Source organism: Sciurus vulgaris (assembly GCF_902686455.1).
Source record: "Sciurus vulgaris genome assembly, contig: HiC_scaffold_174_arrow_ctg1, whole genome shotgun sequence".
Classification (NCBI taxonomy): Eukaryota; Metazoa; Chordata; class Mammalia; order Rodentia; family Sciuridae; genus Sciurus; species Sciurus vulgaris.
Window position 1 is genome coordinate 526,854 of NW_027632879.1, and position 9,561 is coordinate 536,414.

Genomic DNA, 9,561 nt, shown 5'->3' on the forward strand with positions numbered 1-9,561 from the left:
CCCGACGCTTACTTAACAAAGTCACTTATCCTGTGTCTCAGTTCCTTCATCTGTACCCTGGGGATAATAACAGTACCTCTCCAGGAGCAGATGCAAGGACCAAAGAGAACATATAGAGTCTTCCAGACACATGGGCTTCTGAGTGTCTGCTCTGATGACGATAATGATGATGCTGATCACGACATCGTCAAAGGTACTGTCCCTATTCTGTCCTTGGGCTGTGTTGGTTGGCTGGGAAACATTCCAAGTTCAATACTATCTGGTACCTCACACAGGCTTAAGCATGATTAGCACACTGGGCAAGATGACTGGAAGTTTTCCTTCACTTGTGTACTTGCCCCTCCCCCTGTCTTTGAGCATTTGTACCAGCTGGTGATTTGGTATGCACCAACACTGCCCATTGACAGGCAAGTCAGAGAGAATGCAATCCTAAGAGCTCAGACATTAGTTCATTGGCTCTGCATCTTGGCAGTATGATTGATGGGAGTCTTATTGTGAATGTATAAATCTGCATTCCTTTCTTCCCATGGTGGTGCATCGAGGTTTTGGTCTCGCACAACATGCCCTGGTGCATTGAAGATAATGGAGCTCTAATGACCCTGTTGGCTTTCGCATGAAAGCTGGCCACTGCCCCATCAGCTCGAATGACAGAAATGACTGGGTCAATGACATCCACACGCCCATGCCTAGGAAAGACCACAGAAACTCCCAAGGCTGGAGACAGAAAGCATCTGTCGATACCACATCAATTCCACGACATTTACGGAGCTCCTGTCGGGGTGAGGATTCAGGTGACACAGCACCTGGCACATGGATGGGCATGAAATAGCTTATTGTTAAAATCATGAATGGTTGAGCAATTAAAAACGATTCAGAACATTTTATCCAGAATGAATGGAAGTCTGCATATCGTGAAGTCACTGCAGAATCTGTGATGTTTTCCTTTTTGCAAAAAACAGCCATCAAACCTGAAAGCAATTAGTCAGAAGAGAATATATGGCAAAACCCCAAAGATGTTAGCTCAGCGACCACCCATGTGATGACCTCACAAACCCAGGTGAGTGGTAATGACTGAGCCACTAAAACATGAAGATTCCGAGACTTACCTGAATTCTAAGCAGGCTTTGACCATCAGCCATAGACACGAATTGGGTTGCTGTTTTCCTAATTCTGACAGATAATATTTAGTCCATAATATTTAGTCTATAACCTCTGAGAATGGGTCACATGTTATAGGAGAGAGAAACTTCTGTGGAAAGTCACAAGGAAGATGCTTTCTAACCTAGGGAAGTTATGGAAAAGGAGGTATTTAGGGTAGATCTGGAAGCAGGGGAGAGTTCCTCATTGCACAATCTGGACTGAGAAAATAGTAGGAAGAAATAGCAAGACAGCAGGATAGCGCGAGGTTTTTCCAAGTGCGTCCTAAGGAACCCTGTGTCCAAATTCACCTGGGGGTAACCATGCCCAGCCTACCCGGTCAGCATTTGTAGAAAGGGTCCAAGCAGCTGAATTCTAAAAGACTCCGCCACTGTTATGTGCTGCCTTTGGGGGAGCTATATTCCAAAAAGTGTCAATATTGCATTTTAATTTATTCTCTCAACTCTCTAGGGCAGTAGGCATGATGGCTCCCCATTTTGGCTAGGGATGCTGAGGCTAGGGGAGGTGATGCAATTTGTTCGCAGTTACCCCACCAATAAGTAAAAAGCTGTGATTCACACTTCTTCTCTTCCTTCCCACCCTCTCTGAATACAGGACTACAGGACAGGGTGCATGAAGGGTGGACCCGAATGTGGGCTAGGGTCCAGTTGAGAGAGGGGGCCCACCCCGGCAAGCCCAAGAAACCTCCTTATTAAGTTTGCACACTAGCTTGGGGACGAGAAAAACTGCTGGAAGATTTAATGAAGGAAAAAAAGAATTTTCTGTGTGCGTGTGTGTGTTTGAGAGCTAGATATATGTGATTGTTCTTTTTGTGCTGTTTTGTTTTGTAAGAGAGGAGCTGGAAGGCTCCAATAGGAGACGATAATGCCATGGAAATGCTAATGGCCCTGATCCATTCAGGACACACCGCACATGTGCGCTGGAAGATCCGGTGACACTCCTTAAAGGTGTGCGATGATCATGAGTTCATCAAAAATTGAGAAAAATTGAGAAAAATTGAGCTAGAGGTAGTGACTTTGAACGAGTACATTCTGATAATAGTAGTGGTAGAGATTGATAAATATAATTATACTGTTTTATATCTGTAAAACAGAGAGAAAGGACACCCCACTGTGTGGCAGACCTTTGGTGGATTGGAGGTCGGGCTCACCTGGTCCTCCAGTGCCCTGCACAAAGATCAGCTTCCAAGGTCCATGCCCCTCACCCTCCTCTACCTTCTGGTGTGACTTTGGGTGATACCCAATATTATGTTATCAACTTCCTTCTTTGCTCTGTTGTTCATTGCTTGTGTCCTCCCACTAGACTGTATGTGCCATACACTTAAGAGACCCTTGTCTCCATGTCCCCCATATCCAGGACTGTGTCTGTTGAGTCCCGGACGTTGCACAAATATTCGTCGAATGAGAGAAAAATGGATTGGTACAAAGCATCCTCTAATTCATAGAAGAAGTCCACGAATTCGAATTCATTCTCTGTTCTGACTTCCATTGCTTGATGATGTCGTTTAAAATGAACTTTAAAATCCAAACTTTTTTTCTCAATTTTTGACAAACTCGTGATCATCGCACACCTTTACAGAGTGTCACCGGATCTTCCAGCACACGTGTGCGGTGTGTCCTGAATGGATCAGGGCCCTTAGCATTTCCATGGCTTTATCACGTCTCCTATTGGAGCCTTCCAGCTGCTCTCTTCCAAAACAAAACAGCACAAAAAAGAACAATCACATATATCTAGCTCTCAAACATACACATGCACACAGAAAATTCTTTTTTTCTTCATTAAATCTTCCAGGGGTTTTCTTCTCCTCGTCCAAGCTAGCGTGCAAACTTAATAAGGAGGTTTCTTGGGCTTGCACAGGGGTGGGCCCCCTCTCTCAGCTGGACCCCAGCCCACGTTTGGGTCCGCCCATCTGCACCTTCTCAGCCTGCCCCCCGGCTCTGGCAGGCTTCCGGAGGCCATGGTCCTGTGGTCCCAGCCTCGGCTAGTCACGCCGGGCCTCCACTGCACCTGCATTTGCACCTTCTGTTCCATTCCAACATGTGAACATTTGATCCGAGTTTGTCTGCCCCCAGATTCCACTGTGCCAACACCACGAAGGCAGGGGGGGGCTTCTCTCCCGCCTCCTGCCTGCTCAGCACTTAGCACAGTGGTGGAGAGTCGGCGCTCCATGAAGATTGCACAGGGAACAAATAAACGCACACATGCAGAGTCTGGGGGTCATCGCCTGCTGAAATGACCTCCAAGGGGTGGGACAAACACAGCCCACCCAACTCCTGAGATGTTGTTGGCAAAGGAACGATTCAGGCCCTGGGCTTGTAACAGGGTTGGGCTCAGTCCCACTTCCTCTCCAAGCCTCACCTCTCACTGAGGGGTCAGATCCTTTTCATATTACCCAAGACCTCTGGCCTTGGCCCCAGGAGCCGAAGCCAGGACTAAGTCCACGCCCCACATAGCAACCACTCGGGGATGGCCTCTTCTGCAAGTGTATTATTCAAGCCCCTAGCTAAAAAAGAAAAGAATAAAGAAACAATATGTCTGATCCTAGAGGTGAAAATTCGCAACTAACTCAGCATCTCTGAATGCTAGCAAAATTTGAAGCAATCTAGAGAATTGTGCTGAAATTGCAAAGCCAGGAAGCCGAGGGGAAGAGGCCCTGCTAACTCTATATTCAGAGATTGAGAGAGAAGCCCAGGGCTGGTGCAGAGGCCACGGGGAAGGGAGGGAGGGCAGGGTGCAGGAGAAAACCACATGGAAACCGTTTATGGCTTTTGTTTAACTCTAATTACAAAAACCAGAAACACACACATCTCCCAAAATTAACCATCCAAAGATAACAACTTGTAACATTTAGCTGTTCGCCATGAAAAGTGTGGGCCTCAGGAGGCACTGATTACCTCCTTCACCTGGCAGCTCCGGCAAAGTGGCAGTGGGGGCTGGTGGGGGTAAGGGGGGCTGGCAAAGGTCAGGAGTGGAGAACGTGGACCTTTGTAATCAGACCTTCATTTACCAATTGAGCAATTTCTGGCAAGGCACTCAAGCCTGAATTTCCTTACCTAATAAACTGGGGACAAAAGTGGAATCGATCTCCTGAGTCAAGAGGCTCAAATGAAGTAAAAGATGTCAGCTATGAATGCTGAGCTGGTGCATAATAGATGCTTGAGTAGTTATCACTATGATGAATATAATGTGTAATGTCAGGAAAATATCAGTAGCCTCTTTCTCCCTAACATCAATTTTTGATCCCCCAAAGTATAGGGTGATGGATCTGCTCAGAAATCCCCTAGTGTTGGACACATATGTTGTTGTCTTTTTTTTTTTTTTTTTTTTTTTCCTGTTGGCGGGGATCAAGGATCTCTAGGAAAAAAAGAGAGAGTGAGAAGCACAAACGGTTCCCCACTGATGTGCCGGTACCACAGGTGGAAGTGCCAAGGACAGATGGGCTCCCAAAGAAGGAAGGAGGGAGGAAGGTATAACAGCTGAATTATTGGAAGGAGGACAAACCTCTGTTCTCATTCTTGTACTGACCAAATTGTTTCACTGGATTGAGGAACAAAAGTAATAGAACAGTACACAGAAACTACTGTTATATTTTTAAAATGAAATTCAGCAACCTATATCCTTTTTTAAAAAAAAATAATTTCCTTTATCCTGACCTACAGAGTTCATGATAAAGATCTGGCACAGTCTCCCTCCTGACTACATCGCCTGTTACTCTCCTCTTTTCTCCCTCCAGTCTAACCACACCTGCCTCCTGTCTGACTTTAAACCTACAAAACTCATTCCTGCCTCAGGACCTTTGCACTTCCTCCCTGTTTTCTTCACCTGGAATGCTCTCCCCAGGTCTTTGCATAATGTCCAGTTTAGGATTCAGGTCTTTGTACCTCCTCTGAAACATCTTCCCTGACTGCCCTATCTAAAATAGCTCCCCTCCAGACCACCACTGCCCTCCTGCCCTACAGGGCAATAATTCCTTAGAGATCGTGTTTTTCCTTCATAGCATTAACTTGTATCTGAAATTATCCATTTGTTTATTGTAGGTCTTCTCTGCTAAAACATAAGCTATAGCTGTGTCTCTGTGTTCACCAATGTAGCCCCAGTGCCTAGGACAGTGCTTGGAATATAATAGGTGCTCATTACATATCTGTGGAATGAATCTCTTAGCTGGTTTGAGCTTCCCTGGAGGAAGGTAAGCACACGACCCTGGTCCTTGATTTTATGTTCTGGAGGCTTATGTGCCCCCTAAATTTCATGTGTGATGGTTAATCTTTGGTGTGGTGGTATTAAGAGGTGGGGTCTCCCACCTGGCACTATTGTGCCTGCCTATCATCCCAGAGGCTGGGGAGGCTGAGACAGGAGGATGGCAAATTCAAAGCCAGCCTCTGCAACTTAGTGAGGCCCTAAGTGACTCAGCGAGACACTGTCTCTAAACAAAACATTAAAAAGGGCTGTGGATGTGGCTCAGTGGTTGAGTCCCCTGGGTTCAATCCCCAGTACCAAAAAAGTGGGACCTCTGAGAGCCAATCAGGTCATGAGGCTCCATCCTCACAAATGCCCTTGTAATGAAGGCTGAGGGAGCATGTTTGCACCTTGCACCAGGAGGATGCAGTGAGAAGCCAAACACCTGCAGTTCAAAGAGGGCCCTCGCCAGAAACCAGCCACTCTGGCACCCCAATCTTGGACTTCCCAGTCTTCACCATTGCAAAGAAGAAATCTCTGTTGTGTCTAAGCTACTTGGTTTATGGCATTTTGTTACAGCCCCACAATGGGACTAAGTGCCTCAGTGGCGAAGGACAGTGACGAAAGCATTCATTGGCACAGTGGTTCGGGTCACGTGATACTGGGCGAGGTATTTGAGCACTCCGTGCCTCGGTTTCTCATCTATGAAATGGGCAGGACAATGACATCGACTTTCTTGGGTTACTGCAAGGATTAAATGAGATGATGTACAGAAACTGCTTAGCGACCTTCTCGGGTACTTAGCCCTTTGGGGAACATTCTTCTAATTCCTCAGCTACTTCTTTAAGTCATTCTCTCTCCCCTGATTATTTTGGTTTTATATTTTTCGCTCAAATATTCACCCATTTAGTTACTCCCTTGGCATTGAGGGTCTCATTCTCTCCCAGTTCGTGCTTCTGCCTCTTCACCTCCATCTGTCCATCTGCCCATCTATATGGAAGGATCCTGAAGCAACAGTAAGAAAAAAGAGCAGCAAGCGGCTTAAACCCTTATGTGTCCACCCCGATTATGTCTGCATGCACCTCTGTTCCCTGATTCCCCAAATCTCCTCCTCGCCTGGGGTCACAGGGCCAATGCCTCAGCATGCAGACCTCCCCTCCCTGCAGCGTGGGCCTCCTGCCCTCTCTGCCTGTCCAGTGTTCCATGTGCAAACAGCGCTGCCCCCTTCAGGCAGGGTGCACACCACACCCCAGCCCGGGATGCTGCCGAATCTCTTTCCCTAACCCACACTGGCTTGGTGCTCTTCCCTAGGTTCCTAAAACACCCAGTGCCAAGGCCACCTCCTCTGCCCCAGTCCAGTGGGTCTTCAAGTTCCCAGGGTGGCGAGGCCAGGGGTTTGGGGGTGATGCTGAAGACAATCAGAATGAGACCGAATCATAATGGTGCTGGAAAGTGCCTCTGGATTTGGCTCCTACCACCAAGTATGAAGAACCAGATTCAAACCTGTCGCACAACAGGGTCAAGCCAGCTGGTCAGAGTGGACGCTGGCTGTCCATAACCCGCACAGCTGTACCATTGCCCACCAGCTGCATAGCAGCCCCTCAGCAGGCAGAAGGCATCGTACCAGCCCATGTAACCGAGGCAGAAATGGAAGCTCAGAGAGAAGAAGAGGAAAAGTCAGTGTGGCTGGCAGATCTGGGGTGTACTGAGTCCCGAGCCGGCTTGCTTACCACTTGTTTCGTGTGCTTATGAATTTATTCATATTTATTATGAATAAATAAATCACTGAGTAAACAGCAGTGATTTCCTCCATTTTTCGAATTTTGAAACATCTCAAGCCTACGGTAAAGTCAGTTTATTGAATACGCCTATACCTGTCAAGCAGACTCATCAAATTCTCCCCTGCCCTCCCTCCCTCTGAAGGGGTGTACACACTGTATCCACTTCCACTGGGAAGCTGAGATCCCCAGGGCAGCCCATCCCTAGCGACTGCACGGGGTTTGTACAGAAACTCCTCCCTAGCTTGTCAGCCTGTTTGTGCCGTTTGACACAGGAAGTGATCCCTCCTGTTCTTCCAGAGATGCCTGCTGCCCACCCCACCTTCTAGCAGCAGCCTCCGCAGCTACAGCCATGCTACGTGGAACCCACCCCCTGGCATGGATAACAGGGAGGGTCTCTGTCCTAAAGAGAGCACAGTCTTGGGATGCCAGGTACCTATCTGAATGGGATGAATCCAATCAGATTCTCCCATTTTGCAACATGAACTAAGAGAAGATAATTCCTAGAGAGTCGCAGACACTAAAACTTAGTAGGTCAGGGTAGACTCCAGGACCACAAAAGGGAGATGCAACAGTTAAATGAAGGTAATTGAGAAAAATATTTATCATGATAATAATACAGCAATACCCATTTATTGAGCACATTTTGTGTGCTGCACTGCAGGATCGTGAACTTGTTCCACACTGACAACAGAATCTACGCTTCCATCTCCCCTGTTGAGAGGCACAGGTCAGCTAAGCAATCTCACCTGGGGCCAGCACAACCAGCAATCGAAGAAGCCTGTGTAGTGACACTTTCCTGTGGGTTCCAAGGCACTCTCCCTGGGACTGACCACTCCACTTTGCGCTGGAGTGAGTTTCTGTTGACTCCAACAAAGGACACCTGACCAAAACCCTGGGCCTGCCTGGGCTTCAGCGTGTCTCCAGTCTGGTACTGGATTTCCCCCAAGAATGTGTCTGCCATGGTGACTGATGGCCCTGAAGTTTGTAAAAGGGACCTCGCACATATTCTTGGAAGCCAAGGCTGGTGCCTGAAGATTAATCATAAATGACCCATCACCAAAAAATTCAATAAGCCACAAACTGTCTTCGATGACTTACCGATTGAGGTGCTGCCTTTGATTTATTATAAATGTCAGAGAAAACTTACCAGGGCTTTCACGCTTATGCTCTGATGTTGGTGACAGCATCACCCAATTTCCCAGAGAAGAGCCCAACCTTGGAAGACTTGAATTCTCGCCAGTGCCGAGCTTTGCAGAGAAGGCTCGCTGATGTGATTAGGAGAGACTTCTTTTAAATCATACTCAGGTAACTAATTTTAGAAAATAAGCATTCTTCAAAGTACAGATAACACAAGTGATGGCAAACATAATTGAATCTTTCTCTGATGATTTAGGAGGTGATGCTGAATGTCACTCCCCTTTATTCAAGACTGTAAAAAAAAAAAATCTGGATAATAAAATTAAAGCCTTACATTTGCTTGTTAGAACCTTCTGGGGGTTATCTGGTTGTGGGATGGAGTCCAGATATAAATGCCACCTCTAGTTTCTTGAGCTGTTTATCAGAATCATCCAAGTCACAGTGAATGGTCTAGGAAACTCAGTCCCCTTGGGATCATCTATAGAAGGCCCCTCTACCTGTGCCTATATTGACTCCTTTAAGCAGTCAAGACATTTGCTCTGAATTCCAAGGTGGTTGAGAAAATCACAGGGTTTTCATATTTGGGACATAACAGCTCCCACCTAGCAGCAGAACCAGAAGTTTGTGTGTCAGATTTATCCTATCGGGTCTCGTGCTTAATACGTGCTCAATAAATGGTGTTATTAAGGAAATGCCCAAGAGCATGATGGGGGCTCTGAGGAGCTCCTAAATATTCTCACTTGCATGTTTTTCCGGCAGATGAGAACTCCATCCGACTCTAGGATGACCCCTTTTAGAGAACTACTCAAGCTCCTCTTGATGCAGAAAGAAGCAGAGAGAACCAGGAGGGAGGCAGGAGGAGAGAAGCCGCAGGTCTATGGACGCTTTGGTGTCCTGGAAATTCACAGGACCTGGGGCAAAAAGCCTTGGATTCCTGTTCTTTGTCCTCTCAGCCATTAGTTAGAAGCAGCCCACTTGGTCACTGGGGGCTCGGAGGCATGGTGTCCTGAGGTGTTTTCAAGGAATCTGATCACTTTTCTCCTTCTTTTGTTTTAACTTTTCTTGAGTGGCTCATTTGTTTCCTCTTTCATTCAGCCAGGGTTGACAGGGTGCCTACTATGAGCTTGGAACTGTCGTTGACACTGAAGAAATACCACCAGGAGATGAATCAGACCTGGGCCTGCCTTCCCAAAATGTCTCAAAGGAGAAATGCTGAGCAAAAGCGGACCTTCTCCAGTCCTGAAGGCAGAGGGGAGGAAATTGGGAGAAGCCTTCCTTAAGGAGGCGACATTTAAGCTGAGCCCTGGGG